Source organism: Silene latifolia, chromosome Y (genome assembly GCF_048544455.1).
Source record: "Silene latifolia isolate original U9 population chromosome Y, ASM4854445v1, whole genome shotgun sequence".
NCBI lineage: Eukaryota > Viridiplantae > Streptophyta > Magnoliopsida > Caryophyllales > Caryophyllaceae > Silene > Silene latifolia.
The window spans coordinates 118,789,356-118,807,157 of NC_133538.1; the positions used below are offsets into that span (position 1 = coordinate 118,789,356).

Sequence of the window (17,802 nt, forward strand, 5' to 3'; positions counted from 1 at the left end):
GGTGACCAAAAGTAAAAATTATGGATACCGAGGGGACTTCATTCAGTCAGAAGCCTTATTGTGGGCCATTGATTTGCATAGACATATTGAATAATGAGTAGATAGTGACCTCCAACCTGTGGATACGATACCCGACTTGCCTCTGCTGCATTAGTTAGAGCATGTTTGTTTTATTTTTGATACAGGGTTGCGACAGCCGTGTCAAATTTTGGCGCCGTTGTCGGGGATCGAACTCGGGTCACCCGCGTGACAGGCGGGAATACTTACCACTATACTTCAATTATGGTGGATGAAGAAGAGAAGGTCGAGCTGGGACCTATGTGAAACTAGCGCTGACCGGGAGGCAACCCGGAGTTTAAAACTTTTCAGTTGATTTTCGAACATTTCACTTATGTTGTGTGTTCAATAATAGGTTTTCACGACTATACACTGTGGAACATTTTAGACTTGGTTTTTGGTCGTATTTGTTGTCGCTGTTTGCGTGTCTGCATGTACCTCTCGATCGAGTGCATGACCTTCTCGATCGAGCACTTCCTCGATCGATTAGGCTTGTTTTGATTCGCTTCCAGTGATGATGTTATGGAGCTGTTAGCGACCTCCCATGTTGTTGGCTGGTTTGGAGAGGTCCCTACTTCGCGTTATCTTGTAAGTTTTCCGAGCTTCATTCTCCTTTTCAGTTTGCATTTCTTTCCCTATTTTTAAGTACAATGAGGGCATTACACGGTTTGTTTTGGGGAGGGTTTATGCATCCATATCTGTGTCTGCATTGTGTTTTTATTGCATTTCAGTTAACACGTTTAATTTTTGCATGCATTGTTTTTTTTTTCAAATTCAGCAATTCAAAAATCTCATAAAAATAAAAAAAATCGAAAATTCAAATATCATGTTTCTTTTAGCATATAGGTTGAGTCGGAACGGTATATTTCAATGATGAAATTGCACTACACTTAGTCTTTTTTCTTAAGCCTTGTGATAAACTAATATTCTCTTGGCATTGTCTTATTGCATGATTGATACCGTCGTGGAGATGAAAGATAAATTAATAAATCCAAACTACTACTATAGCTAGTGGCAGTCAGGGTTGAACCACAGAGAGGCGATACAATTAATAGTTGTCTAATCTTAATCTAAAGTAACAGTTGTGTGGGGGTTTGATTTGAATAGTTCTATAACTAAAGGGGAATCAAATTAAAACTAAACTAAAGTAAAAAAATGAGCAGTAGAGGAAACAGATGAAAACAAATATTAAAAGGATGCTAAGATGGTCGGTTCACTGTAGTTTCGACGGCGGCAACTCTAAGTAAACTGTTTTAAACATGTTAGACGGGAAAATAAACAGTCCTCTCGGTCCAATTTAACAGGTATCAACCTTTCGGCGTAAGCTACGGGTCCCTAATTCTCACTAATACTAACTTTTGTTCTTGATTAATGATACTTAAAGCCTAAATTAACTTATCTCTCGATCTTGCTAATTTAGTCGTCTTAATTAAGTAGTCTATTTCCCTCCCCTATCTTTCGATCTATCGGGTCGGTCAATTCGTAAGCATTCAACTAGTCGCGTGCACTCGATTCGTCAAATATAGCAACTAAATGAATTAAGACGCAGCTAATCTAACATGTATGTCAGTCGATCGACCAGAGCCCGATTAGATGTCGCCTATGTCGAAACCGTCTAAACTACAGATCCGCTACATCTTAGCACAAAGGATTTAGCTACTCGTGATGGTGATAATAACAACAATAAAATTAACAAATAAACCAAACGAATTCATACTTAAATTAACTAAGTAAATAACTAACATGAAATGACAATTTGGCTTTGGGAAATCTAAACTAGCAATTCTAAACTACGGAGGAATTAAAGCAACGAAATTGAACAAAGGAACAGAGAATACCGTAAAGAAGAATTGAAGAGAAAAGATCAAACCCAATGCAAAAGAAAACTTTATTGACGGAAAATTAATCTAAACTAATGAATTAATCAAAAGTTCAACTTCTCTGTGTATTGAACCCTAATTAATTCGATGATGATAGCAGTCGGAAGGAGTTACATTATATAGAAGTTTCACGTATGTTTTATTCCTAAAACCTAATTACAATGGCCTTCGGAATTCTAAATTTGTGTCAGAATCACGGTGTGGTCGATCGACCACTGTGACCAGTCGATCGACCAACCCTCGTTGTACAGTAGCTTCTAATAATCGTACTCTGGTCAATCGACCAAGAGCATCAGTCTATTGACCACTTCAACAGGTACTTGGCTCCAAAAGCTTCGTAAATTCGTCTTTCGGGCCATGATATGCGCAACAAGTTTGCTTCCCGAGTAAATACTTCATGTCAAATATTATGCCAAGTACTCGGGGGCGGATTTGGCTCATTTCCCGCTGGATTCTTCACATTTCTGCAATATTACACATAAACACAAAAGTCGACGGAAATAGGAAAAATAGTAGCATAAACTACACAAATGAGCTCTGAAATGCATGTAAAATAGGGTGTAAAACATCATATTTAGGACACGCATCAAACTTCCCCAAACCAAACCCTTGCTTGTCCCCAAGCAAGAACTTGACTCGATCCTAAAACCTTATTGAACGAGTTCAATCTCAGAGCAAAATGCATACTGTAAAGCCTAAACCAGTTTAATGCTACAAATCAACAATCAATTAGCAAAATGAATCATGCAAACGAGTTATGTAGTCGTTAAAAACTGCTGAACCGTCAACTATAGAGACTTATCATTATGGAGTCTCACGGGTCGCTCATATCACACATAGGCACAGGTGAATATATGTAAAAGATAGAAAGAAGTAATTTTGTAATGTCACTCACCTAACTACGACCTATAAGAACATGCCTGCAATCTAACATGAAAATGATCTCTACAACCGTACATATGCATTCCAAGCATAAAAGACCATGACACATGCCGAGGCAAATATGGATATGTGAGGTATGGGTAAGAAGGGGCTAAAATAAATTTGGATATGAGAAGTTAAAGCCAAGCTAGTAACTACAAATCCAAATTACGGGAACATCCCAACTTCAAACTCAAGATCAATCGATATAACACAGTGCCAATTAGAAGCACAAATCTCACAATTTCCACAATTAGTCAACTCCCCATAAGATACAAATACAACATGGGAGCAAAACTCGCCATTTAATAAAGACTTTGAATTATGCGATTTTGATCTTTTTTTTTTTTCATTTCTGCAGTGCACGGTCGATCGACCCATGAGTCCAGTCGACCGACCGACCTCTTTTTTTTGAATCATTTTTCCTTTTTTTTTTTTCTTTTCCTTTTCTTTCCCTTCAACATTTCACCAACATATTCTCATAAAGAGCAATATAACCAAAATACAATAAACACATTCCCACGACTACCAATACTAGCTCAGATAAGGTGGGTTAAATATAGTATGTAGCTTATGGCACCAAAGGCCATTTGGCTATGTAAGGTTTATGGGTAAAATGAGAAAAGGGGACCTCTACCACATGTGTCAACAAACCACAAACCGAATGCATTCAGGTATTAAGCAGATTAAGTTCATATTTATGTAAATTGATGTAACATGTCTCATAAGGAGTACTACTCACATTCCTCAATAAACCGGTCATGAATGTCACCAGTTATAAGCTCTAAATCTCAGAATATGATGTAGTTTGCCAAAAATCTATGTCCAGTCTCAAGATTCAGCAAATAAATTAACGAAAACTCGTAGGTATGCATATGTGATTCTACTAATAACATGTCAATTAGCAAGGCTTAGGCATAAAACAGCTGAAAATGCAATGTCATCATTGAAATACTACCGTTCCGACTCAACCTATATGCTAAAATAAACATGCATTTTTTGACTTTTTTCAATTTTTTCAATTTTTTTTGGATTTTCTGTATATATAAGGGAAAATAAATAACAATGCAAGACATAAAATGTAAACGTGAATGCAAAACATAATGAATGCGACGCATAACCCTTCCCCAAACCAAATCACACAATGTCCCTATTGTGCGAAATCATACAAGAAAGATAAGCAAAGGAAATTGGGATTTTGCGGAATTATAACTAAAATTGACATAAAAGGAGGACTCGTAAACTCACAAGACTTTAAGCGCCGCAGGAAACCTCCCCAAACCAGCGTGAGCTAGGAGGTTTCAGTAGCCAGCAGTGCTACCACAGGTACCGGAAAAGAAACAAAAAATACCGCGCGTAATTCCGAGAAAGCAATTTACGAAACGCAAAATTATGAGCAAAATAAGAAAACGGAAGAAAACATAAATGAATCGGAGAATAAAGTGGAGAAAAGACTCCCTCAATTCCGCAAATCGACCAAACACAGTAGGGGAATGGTCGTGAACATGTACAGCAGCATGAAGCGGTCGATTGACCATACAGGCCAGTCGATCGACCAGGGTGACAGAAACAGAAGCCCCTGGAGTCGCGGCGTAGTCGATCGACCACACACCTCAGTCGATCGACTAAGTTACCTGCTGTAAGTTTTTGTTTTCTTCGAATTAGCACAATAAATTGAGTTAATATGGTCTATGAATCTGCAAATACACATAATAACGCGCCCAAAATTGCGCAAAACCCTAAGTAACAGTCTATAGTCTTTAAATCCTAAGCAAACTTATTAACGCAACGTCTCGCGCACAACAAAGCAATAAAAAGTCTAACAAAATCAATAAAATGTTTTTAACAAGTCTTAATCAACTAATAGTTGATCAAGAATGGCCACTGAATGGCCCACTTGCTCGGCTTCTGGCTACAAGAGGTAGCCTCTACAGTAATCATCTCCTCAGCTGCACACCTAACGACTCCATTATCCGCAGAACTCAACGGATCAGCATCTCTAACATCTTCCTAATCAATGACCTCATCTGGCTCGTAAAAATCCAAATCGGACTCCGTCACCTTGACTGGCTCCTCATCAGGCTCCTCATCTGTGCCATAGCTAAGACATCCTAGACCGCCTCTTTGAACGATTGGCTCCTTCACAATTGGAGCAACATGCGGCTCTAACTTTGATGTGAACATTATTTGCGCACATTTAGTCCCCTAATTGAGCCTATTTTGCATACTTTTATAACATTTCATGAACATTTTATCCGTCAAATCCTTCCTATTTTCTTTCCTAGTGCATTTTACATGTTTTGTAGGAAAGAAGATAATAAGGCGGAAATTCCCGTCTTTCGTTCATATTTGGAAGCTTATTGACGATATTTGATGGACTAAGTATGAAGAGGAAGCAAGAATGATGACCAAGGAAGAATAAATAAGGAGTATATGGAGGCATCTTAGGCTTAAAAGCAAAAAGAAAGGGAATAGCAGCTCAACCCGCGCGGGTCAAGTCTATCTGGAGCAGGATACTGATGAACCCGCTCGGGTCAGTTTCAACCCGCTCGGGTTGAGGCTCAGGACGCCCATATTTCGCTCGGGACGGGCGTATTCCTGGACAGGAAACTTTTTCCTTGCTACGTGAGCTACAATCCGCCCGTCTTCACCCTTGGACGCCCGGATTCGGCTCCAGCACGAATTGTCTTCTTCAAGCAACAAAGAAAGAAGCCCTTCCTTCGAAAAATACCGGCTCCTCCTTGCTCAATCTAAAAAGTGTAATTACTAGTTTAGCCCTTAGTTAACCCTAATGCATCGTCCCTAATTTTCACTATAAATACCCCATTAGTCTAATTAGAGGTGCATGTTCTTCTTATCAATAATTAGGGTAGTTAATATCAATCAAATCTCTCTTTAGTTTTGTAATCAACAATTAATCAAGTTCTAATACAAGTTTTATTTCCTTAATCTCTCTTTTGTTCATCCTTTATTTTGGGTAATTGAAGATTATTTGGGTTATTATTGGGAGATTGACAACCTCTCAATCGAGCATTCAAGTACTTCTTTTATCTTTGCTTTATTATTGGAATCATTAGTAGGTATAATCTCTTAATCCCTTTTTAATTATTGTTAATTACTTTCATTTATTCATCATGTTTCATATTGTTGGTATGATTAACAACCTTGCTAGCATGATCAACATGATAATGAGTGAGTAGTCTCTTAGCTAGGGTTAATGGGTGATTAGGGGAAACCAACACGGGGAATGATTCATGCTTAAATTATAATATGCTTTCATGTTTTATTTGCTTGCTTGTTTTGATCTCAACTCATGCACATGTTATGTTTGATGAAATGCTAAGCCTATGAATCCTTGCATTTACTATCAGCTTCTATCTTTTCAATGAGACTTGTAAGACATAACCCAACTCGAGTCTCATTAGACCATGCATGTTGTTGAGTAGGGAAGATTAAGTCGACTTGTAGGTGTTGTACAATCTAATCGATTCGGCTCCGGGACCCAAACTTTCCTAGGATTATAAGATATAACCCAACTCAATCCATCACAACAATAATTGCTTGCTTATAATTTGAGAACATGTTTGTATGATCATATCCCATGATTCCCCTATGATCCCATGACACCCTAGTGCTTTTTAATCAATTGTTTACATCTTTCCTTTTGTTGCTTGTTTATTGCTTTTATTAGATTAGAATCATCAACTCATTATAATTGGGACAACCCCAAGCATAACCATAATTAGATTGAATAATTTGAGTAACCACCGTCCCACGGATCGACCTCGACTTACCGCTAACTAGTTGTTTGTTGAGTATTATAAATTTGTTTGATTGGATGTGACCCGACGACATCACCCACATCAAAATGGCGCCGTTGCCGGGGACGGTGTTGTTTATTTGAAATGTTCTTTTGTCTAGTTTTAGTTGTGCTTCTTCTTGAGGAATTTTGGTTCCTTGGGAATTTATTTCTTGTACTTGTTCTTTTTCACATGCTCAACATGTCTACATTCACTTTTTTGGCAATATGAAAATGAATCATTTGATAAATATGTTGCAAGATTTGAAGATTATATGACTCATGCTTGGCATCATGGTTTTACTATTTCAAATTATGAAGCATGTTGTGTTGTTTATAATGGCATGAACCTTGAAACCCGCAACTTGGCATTTAACTTGAGTGGTGGTAGGATATGTGAGATGAGTTGTGAGGAATTTTGGGAATTTGTTGAGTTCATGACCACCCATTGTCTTAAGCAAACTATACATGACATCTTTGAGAATGCCAAAGAAGGTATGGAAGTGATAAAAACCACATTTCAAAAATTCATTGAGGAAAACTATGATGAAAATGAGATTTGTGAGGATGAGAAACCTTCCTATAACCTTGAGTCAACCCACTTTGTCCACAAAATTACCCCACCTTGGAAAGATGGAGTGCTAGATGAGGAGAGTGATGATGAGGAAGAGTACACTCTTGACTGTGAAACTAATGCTTGGATGCCGTCATCCTACTCTTCTTGTGTTTCAATGAAATCAACCTCCATGGAATTTGATGTTAATGGGCAAAGTGAGAATGATATGGATGTGAACTTGAGTGAAAACTCACCCTTTGAGGATGACATATTTGAGGGAGACAATTGTGTTGAGCTTGGTGAGCCTTGCTATGACAACCCCTTTGATAATGGACCTTGTTGGGATGAGGAATTTGATGAGGACATTTAGGAACCTCAATTAGACACTCTTGAAATCACCTTGGATGATAATGAGAGCACTTGCATTGAATGTGGTGATTTTGACTATTTGGAGGATGAGTTGAGTGAATTGCCAACCAACTACTCATTTCATGTTCCTTCCGTCCATTTTTCTTATGATTTTTGTCATCATATTCGTCACATGCTTGTTCGGTCTTTTACTTGGGCATTATTTCATTGCATAATCTTGTGTTGCTATGCATGCCTATTCATGTCCCACTCCCAAGAATTTGACCGACTTCTACGTGCTTTGAGTGCTAGTCATAATTTTCTATGAAATTGTTAATTGATAGTCCTTGGTTTGATGGAGTTCCTCAATAACCATTAATTTGTATATATGCATTTAGTGTAGTTTTGCATTCATTTAATTGCATTAGAGATGAAAGGGAGGGATCTCATATTTTTAATTGAGTTTTTGAAGGAAATTCATGAAAATGAGAAGATGAAAAATGTCAAGAAATAAAGAAAATGGAAAAATTGGGCTTATGAGTAAGTGTGTTATCAAGGGAAAGGTGTTGGACCATAATTTCAAAAAAGACGCCCATCTCGAGATAAATCCGGGCGGGTTGAAGGCCAAGAAAAGAAGAAAAATTCCCTGCCCGAGAATCCGGGCGGATTTTAAGAAATACGCCCTTCTTTGCTGGCAACCCGAGCGGGTTGAAACTATCTGGAGCGGGTTCCCAGCCAACCCGAGCGGGTTAATTCTGTCCCGAGCGGGTCCACCCTCTGATTGCTGAAATTTCACAGATTCACGGGCAGAATAATGCTACCCCACCCGTGTTCAGCCTTTGACTCGTGAATGCATTGATTTTTAGCTATAAAATTCACTCTACACTCAAGATCACCTACCATCTTCATCTTCTACCTTCAAACTCAACCTCAACTCACAAAACTCACCCAAGTAACCATAAAATCCAACCAAATCACCATCTAATTACTCTAAAAATCAGTCTAAACCATTTCTACACAATAAAAACCAACTTTCCAACCTTCTATTTGCTCAAAATCACCCATTTTCATCATTTCAAAAATTGGAGCTCCAAAAATCCGTGAGCAACAATTGATTTTCGGGTTTGATTTTTGCCTTCTAGCTTCACTACATTGCTTTTAGTGTTCTAGTAAGGCATTTTCAAGGTTGTTTGGCTCTTATTTGTTAAGATTTGTGGCATTCTTGGGTAGTGACACTTGGTGGATTTCAAGACTACAACAATGAATTTTTGGGGCAAGAGTAAGGCTACTACTTCTAAGGGATCAAAAAGAAGAAAAGGAAGCAATTCTAATGCCCCACCGGAGTACCAAATGCAAGAAGAGGAGTTAGTGCCGGCGATTGAGCAACTTGATGATTTCCCGGAGGTAGTATTCATCAAAAATGAGCATAGGAAGCGATTTTTGAAACTACTTGGTAAGGAGTTCGAACCCACTCTTTTCATTTGTCGTCAAACTTTGGATAAACTTGGTATTGAAGGACGAACCGAGTCCTTATTTAGAGAAATGGGTCTTGAGACTTTATTTAATATACATGAGGAAATGTACCTTAGCCTCACCTTGGAATTCTTGTCTAGTCTCAAAGTATTTGAAGGAGAGACATATGGGGTGTCTTTGGAATTTAGGTTGTGTAATGAGACCCATCAAATGCATTTGGGTACCTTTGGTGAAATCTTTGGGCTTGCGATACCCGAGACCGACCTTGAAAAGCCCGTGGGGTTCACGGAGTCACATTTGTGGAGAGCAATCACCGGGTTGGAATTAGAGGGTTTTAAGATGTGTCATGCCTTTTGCATTTATCACCCGGTTATTAGAATGTGGCATCAATTTATAGCGGGGACTATTCATGGTAGAAGTGACACGGGATGTGTGAGTCAACTTGACATGACTTTTCTTGAGTCATATTTGAATGTCCAAGGTTTGCCAAAGTACAACTTTAATCCCGCTCTTGAATTACTTGTCCGATTTCGAAATCTATCAAAGGGTAGGACAAAATCAAAGGGAATTGTGATGGGTGGTCTTGTGACTAGGATGGCCGATGCTTTATGTCCGGGGTTTAACGATGATGGGAGATATGAGCCTCTACCTGGAGATATTTACTTAATGAGAGGGTCATCTTTAGGCATCACAAATGGTGGAAACATAATGATTTGGGAGGTATTGATTGGTACACCAAGGGAAGCACTACATTCACCCTTCCTTGTTGGGACTTTCCTCCTATCACACATAGGTCGAGTTACCTTGCACCCATGCCGAGCTACCTCCTCCCCATTGAGAGGATTAGGGTTCCACCACCTAGGAGACGTGAGGAGGCACCTTCTACTCCTTCCCATGCACCACCACCGTCCCAAGGTCCAAGCCTTGGATTTCCACCATTCCTTCGTGATGTTCGGCCCTCATATGCGGAGATACCTCCATACCCCCATGTCTACCGAGCCTTTTCACCTTCTCCCCCTCGCCCGAGTAGCCCACCATCGGCCATGGATATATTGATGGGTATGATAAGCAACATGGATGTTAGGATGCACCGAGGGCAAGAAGACAACTATTTGGCCCTCTATCCTCAATATTATCATATGGCACAACAAGGGTTTATTGATCCTAATGGTCCTAGGCCTTCTTGGGTGCAACCGCACCTTGTGTTCCCAAACCAAGGCTTGAATGAAGATGACCATAGAGGAGGAGAGGAAGAAGAAGAAGAAGAAATTGGAGATGATGATAGCCTTAATGATGGAGGCTTTGATTGAGATCGTGATTGTAAGACCCTTCCTTCCCTATTTCTCATGTATAGTTTGCATTGTAATATACCTCACATAATTAGATTAGTTTGCATTGTATTATCCCACATGATTCATGTAGATAGCTGCATATAGATTAGAATTCATGCATAGTTACTAATGGCGAAACCTATTCTTTTCTACACTAGAAATGGTGTTTAAATCGGTTTGGGGAGGTTTGATCATAGGTGACTTAAGTATTTATCATGCATCATATAGTATAGTTTAGATTGCATTCACTTGTTATATATGTCATATAGAATTGCATTTAGTTAGAGCATGCATTCATTCATATCATATCATTGCATTTGTACTTCAATTTCCATAAAATAAAAAATCCAAAAACATGTATTTCCTTTTTATTCCTACTCCTACATGTACATTGAGGACAATGTCCAAAATAAAGTGGGGGATGGGAATTTATATTCCAAAAATGCATAAAAATTGAAAAATTTCGAAAAATCATAAAAATATGTCTTTTAATTTCATAAAAACAAAAAACATAAAAATTTGAAAAATTTAAAAATCCAAAAACATGTTCATTTCCTTTTTAGTGTAGTCTTATATATATTGTTTTGTATATATTGTGTTTGTTCACCGTTTTCACATTGATTGACTACGCCACATCCGAGACATGAGGATCATGAAGAGCGTATGGTATGATCTTTCCAATCTCCTTTTTCCTCTTTATGTTAATGACTATGTGGCTTTATTTTGATTGATGCGGTAAAAACAATGTGAACTTAGAACTTGCATTTAGTTTATATGTCATATTAGTTGGTAGAATCATATGCATTAGGATGTATATATATGATAGTTGCATCATGGCATGTAGTTGCATGTTAGAAAAATTTTGTGAAACCGTCTATTTGGGAAGCTTGACAAGTGTATATAGGCCCTAATAGATGCTTTTTCTTCTTAAGACTTTGCTTGTTAGAATACTTTTAAAACACCCTAGGATGTGTCATGCTAGTATCCTTTGACCCATGGTTTAAGGCCTAGTCAAGAGTACCTTGTGGTGTGATAACTCCTTGGCTACCGTTTATTCCAAGGTGACCCTTGAAACTATGCAACCATCATTCATCCATGTTCTACCATACATTTTTATCATCAAGGGGAATGGGCACAAAAAGAAATCAATTTGAGTTCAATGAAATTTAAAGTGAAAGAAAGTTTGCAAAATGCATCAAAAGAAATGAGGAGCAAAAATAGAACTCCTAAAAGCTTCAAATATAAGGCACCCTCATTACATATGAGGTGACTTTGAAAATGTTCAAAAGAAAGTGCAAAAAGTTGAAAGTTGTCAAGTGTTGAAATGCCAAAAATCAAAAAGAAATGGCAAAGAAAGTGTTCTCAAATGTCAAATGACACAAGAAATTGGGGGGGAAAATAAAAACAAAAGCAAACTCCCAAAGTGAAACTCAAATATCTATTGATCCCTTTATCCATCGTATCCATTTTTGTGCATGGTAGAGAGGGGACGACCCTTCTTCTTGTCTAGGCAAGAGGGGGAATTCAGCGATCCTCCAGTGTTTCTAACATCATAGGGAGTCTACGCTTGACAAAAGCATTTAACGATTGAGGACAAAGGTACCCTAGCTTGACACAACTTGGAGGTGATTTATTGGTATCCTTCTAGGCTTAGTAGTTTGAAGAAATTGCATCTATGAAGGATTGTGTGCCCTTGAAATGATTCCTTTGTAGATAATTTCCGCCGCTTAGATGAGGAAAGTGGCTATTCTTTTGTAGATGCATCCATTACTTGATTTTGTGTGCTTAATGTTTGGATGTGTCGCCATTTTGGCAAGACCCACCTTGCCTTGCAAGAAGGCATCCTACCTCATGGTTGTCTTGTTTTGAGTTGAAGGGGCGGAGTGAGACCCGCTAATTGTCTCATATCGGCTTTGTTATTAGGATAGTTTAAATAAAGGTCTAGTTTTTGTCACCTCTTTACTCGGGACGAGTAAAGGTTCGGTTTGGGGATATTTGATGTGAACATTATTTGCGCACATTTAGTCCCCTAATTGAGCCTATTTTGCATACTTTTATAACATTTCATGACCATTTTATCCGTCAAATCCTTCCTATTTGCTTTCCTAGTGCATTTTACATGTTTTGTAGGAAAGAAGATAATAAGGCGGAAATTCCCGTCTTTTGTGCATATTTGGAAGCTTATTGACGATATTTGATGGACTAAGTATGAAGAGGAAGCAAGAATGATGACCAAGGAAGAATAAATAAGGAGTATATGGAGGCATCTTAGGCTTAAAAGCAAAAAGAAAGGGAATAGCAGCTCAACCCGTGCGGGTCAAGTCTATCTGGAGCAGGATACTGATGAACCCGCTCGGGTTGAGGCTCAGGACGCCCATATTTCGCTCGGGACGGGCGTATTCCTGGACAGGAAACTTTTTCCTTGCTACGTGAGCTACAATCCGCCCGTCTTCACCCTTGGATGCCCGGATTCGGCTCCAGCACGAATTGTCTTCTTCAAGCAACAAAGAAAGAAGCCCTTCCTTCGAAAAATACCGGCTCCTCCTTGCTCAATCTAAAAAGTGTAATTACTAGTTTAGCCCTTAGTTAACCCTAATGCATCCTCCCTAATTTTCACTATAAATACCCCATTAGTCTAATTAGAGGTGCATGTTCTTCTTATCAATAATTAGGGTAGTTAATATCAATCAAATCTCTCTTTAGTTTTGTAATCAACAATTAATCAAGTTCTAATACAAGTTTTATTTCCTTAATCTCTCTTTTATTCATCCTTTATTTTGGGTAATTGAAGATTATTTGGGTTATTATTGGGAGATTGACAACCTCTCAATCGAGCATTCAAGTACTTCTTTTATCTTTGCTTTATTATTGGAATCATTAGTAGGTATAATCTCTTAATCCCTTTTTAATTATTGTTAATTACTTTCATTTATTCATCATGTTTCATATTGTTGGTATGATTGACAACTTTGCTAGCATGATCAACATGATAATGAGTGAGTAGTCTCTTAGCTAGGGTTAATGGGTGATTAGGGGAAACCAACATGGGGAATGATTCATGCTTAAATTAAAATGCTTTCATGTTTTATTTGCTTGCTTGTTTTGATCTCAACTCATGCACATGTTATGTTTGATGAAATGCTAAGCCTATGAGTCCTTGCATTTACTATCATCTTCTATCTTTTCAATGAGACTTGTAAGACATAACCCAACTCGAGTCTCATTAGACCATGCATGTTGTTGAGTAGGGAAGATTAAGTCGACTTGTAGGTGTTGTACAATCTAATCGATTCGGCTCCGGGACCCAAACTTTCCTAGGATTGTAAGATATAACCCAACTCAATCCATCACAACAATAATTGCTTGCTTATAATTTGAGAACATGTTTGTATGATCATATCCCATGATTCCCCTATGATCCCATGACACCCTAGTGCTTTTTAATCAATTGTTTACATCTTTCCTTTTGTTGCTTGTTTATTGCTTTTATTAGATTAGAATCATCAACCCATTATAATTGTGACAACCCCAAGCATAACCATAATTAGATTGAATAATTTGAGTAACCACCGTCCCATGGATCGACCTCGACTTACCGCTAACTAGTTGTTTGTTGAGTATTATAAATGTGTTTGATTGGATGTGACCCGACGACATTACCTACATCAAACTTCCCCAAACCAGCTCCTGCAACAGTAAAAATAGAAGGATCTTCCTCCAATTTGCTCCCAATCTGGGGCGGAGGTGTTATAGCAGAAATAGGCATAGGGGTAGGCATATCAGGCAACACAACATAAGATTTAGCTACATTGCAAGTTACTGGGTACATGGCATCCTTCTTCTTATAGGTCTGGGCAAAAATAATGGACTGTTTCCCTACCTTTAAGGTCAATGTCCTTGAGCCAATATGTATAACTGCACCAACAGTGTGCAGAAATGGTCTACCCAAAATGATAGGAATGTGAGCATCTTCGGGCATATCTAGCACAACGAAGTCAACTGGGAAAAAAAACTTTCCTATTTGCACAGGAATGTCCTCTAAGACTCCTATAGGCTGGACCACAGAACGATCAGCCATATGTACAGTCAGATTAGTAACTGCAAACCTAGTCAATTTCAATTTCTTAGCAAGACTCAAAGGCATAACACTAATACTGGTCCCTAGGTCACATAATGCCTTCTCAATAGAAAAGGTGCCAATATTACATGGGACTGAAAAACTACCTGGGTCTTCTAGTTTATGAGGTGTAGTATGAGTCAAATAGGAACATGACTCCTCAGTTAGTGCAACAGATTGCACAGTATCAAGTGACTTCTTTTTAGACAACAGCTGCTTCATAAATTTCATATAAGCAGGCACTTGATTAACTAACTCTAAGACAGGAACTTGCACATTTAAACTACGAATAACATTTTCAAACTAGTTAAACGATACCTGTTCCTTTGTCGACACCAATCTCTCTGGATAAGGGGCTGTAAGAAGCAACTTAGCCCTCTCCTCTAGGTCTCTCATACCGGCATCAGTGGACTTAGGCTGAAAATCCACTACTTTTTCCTTGTTGTAGCTCGAACTTTCTTTATACCGTCTCAGGAATGACCCATTAACCGTCGTAGGGTCATACTTTTGAACCGGAACTGACCCATCAGCTTTTGGATCTTTCCTCAATAATTTCAGAGCTGCCGTACCCCAAAAAAAATAGTCCCTCAAGTTATCTGGCATTGGAGGACGAAAAGGTTCGGCATCAGCAGTATCTTCAGTCGATCGACTATGTAGGTCAGTCGATCGGTTGGCTTCCTCAGGGCCAGAAACTGCACTGTCGCGCGAGCTGGTCGATCGACCAGGTGTGTCAGTCGATCGACTGATATACCTGCTGATCGTCTTTTTCTTGCTACTGTTCATTCCAGCCTTTTTCTTACTTGGTTCAGCCTCATCTTTTTCAGTATCATCTTCGACCATAGTGGGCCCATCAAGCGTAGACCCACTCCTCAAAGTAATCGCATTTAGAGTCTCTTTTTGATCCGGCTGCGACGGTAAATGCCCCAGAGCTCTAGTTGCACTTTTGCTTGCCAATTGGGCAATTTGACTCTCCAACATTTTTGTAGAAGTCTCTCTAGCTAGAGACTCCTTTTGCAGCAAACCCGACAAATCCTGAACCATGTTTTTCAATTCAGAAATATCAGAACCTTAAAATTGCTGCTGCTGAGGCACATAGGGAGGTTTTTGATACTGCTGCTACTTATGAGGGGTCACATAATTCTGCTGCTGCTGCGGTGGTGGACCCGGATTAAGGACATTCTGGTTAGTCCACCTCAAATTGGGGTGGACATTAGAGGGATCAGGATAAGTACCAGTCTGCCTATAATGTTGAAAGGCAGCACATGTTTCATTCGAACTAGTACAAAACTCCGAAACATGTCCCTCTCCTACACATCTTTTGCATGTAAACGGTCCGTCTGAAACTGCGTTAACTTTATACATCCCACCTTTTTGGGATCCCCCAAAATCTATCTTGTCGAATCTCGCAGTAAGGGCCTCTATTGCAGCTACAACAGGAGATTCAACTGATCTTCTCTGATTTCCTCTAGAATTCCCATGCTTAGCTTTATGGATGGCCATATCTTCAATAATCTTCCACCCCTTAGTTTCTCCAACATTCTCCTGGAATCTACCATTAGCTGCAGCATCGAGGATAGCCCTCTGATCATCATAAAGCCCTTTGTAGAATTGATTACACAGGCACCATTGTTCGAACCCATGGTGCGGAATAGATCGCACCAGCCTCTTAAAACGGACCCATGCCTCATGAAAATTTTCATCAGGACCCTGTTTAAAGCTTGTGATATGATCTCTAATCGCATTGGTCTTCGATGCAGAGAAATATTTCTTATAAAATGCTAGGGCCAGCGAATTCCAATCAGAAATACCATTGGCAGCTCGATCCAGATCTCGGTACCACTCCCTAGCAGCATTACGAAGCGAGAATATGAACATCATCTCCTTTACCTGGTCTTGGGCCACACCTGCTGGTAGGGGTATGGAACAACAGTAGTCAATGAATATCTCTATATGTTTAGCTGCATCTTCATTTGCAGCTCCCCCAAATTGGTTTCTCTCAACCAAGTTAATGTAGGCCGGTTTCGGTTCAAATTTTCTATCTGTCCCAGCTGGAAACGCGAATCCCTTATAGAGATTCTTAGCTTTTGGCTTGGAGTGACTGGCTATACTTGGTTCTTCTGCCATATCTGGAGATGTAACGGTCTCAGCTGAAGAACTAGAAATAGGAGACGAAGGTGGATCCTCCTCAAATAACTCGTTCTCGTAATAACTAGACAAAGTACTCAGCTCCTCCTCTGTCGGTGATATTCTAGATGATCGTCTCAACTCACGCAAAGTCCTTTCGATCTCAGGATCTAGTGGTCGTAATTCACCACCCTGTGATATGCGCATAAGAGGAAACTACAAGTAGAATATGAGAAGAGTTGAAGGAACAGATGTCCCTTAAACTAAGATAAAGACTAAAATAAAAACAACTAAAAATTAAACAATTGCCTCACCGGCAACGGCGCCAAAATTTGATACCGTCGTGGAGTATCAAAGATAAATTTATAAATCCAAACTACTAATATAGCTAGTGACAGTCAGGGTCGAACCATAGAGAGGTGATGCAATTAATAGTTGTCTAATCTTAATGTAAACTAACAGTTGTGTGGGGGTTTGATTTGAATAGTTCTATAACTAAAGGGGAATCAAATTAAAACTAAACTAAAGTAAATAAATGAGCAGTAGATGAAACAGATGAAAACAAATATTAAAAGGATGCTAAGATGGTCGGTTCACTGTAGTTTCGACGGCGACAACTCTAAGTAAACTGTTTTAAACATGTTAGACGGGAAAATAAACAGTCCTCTCAGTCCAATTTAACAGTTAGCAACCGTTCGGCCTAAGCTATGGGTCCCTAATTCTCACTAATACTAACTTTCGTTCTTGATTAATGATACTTAAAGCCTAAATTAAGTTATCTCTCGATCTTGCTAATTTAGTCGTCTTAATTAAGTAGTCTATTTCCCTCCCCTATCTTTCGATCTATCGGGTCGGTCAATTCCTAAGCATTCAACTAGTCGCGTGCACTCGATTCGCCAAATATAGCAATTAAATTAATTAAGACGCAGCTAATCTAACACGTGGCGGTCGATCGACCATGTATGTCAGTCGATCGACCAGAGCCCGATAACAGGTCACCTATGTCGAAACCGTCTAACCTACAGATCCCCTACATCTTAGCACAAAAGGATTTAGCTACTCATGATGGTGATAATAACAGCAATACAATTAACAAATAAAGCAAACGAATTCATACTTAAATTAACTAAATAAATAACTAACATGAAATGACAATTTGGCTTTGGGAAATCTAAACTAGCAATTCTAAACTACGG

At 38.9% G+C, this 17,802-nt stretch overlaps 1 non-coding gene across 1 annotated transcript; it reads left to right on the forward strand.

Moving 5' to 3' along the window:
• The first annotated feature begins 16,115 nt into the window (after positions 1 to 16,115).
• On the forward strand, positions 16,116 to 16,222 carry LOC141636687 (small nucleolar RNA R71). Its single transcript, XR_012541284.1, has one exon. It is a non-coding gene; the product is annotated as a small nucleolar RNA R71 (small nucleolar RNA).
• The last annotated feature ends 1,580 nt before the right edge of the window (positions 16,223 to 17,802 follow it).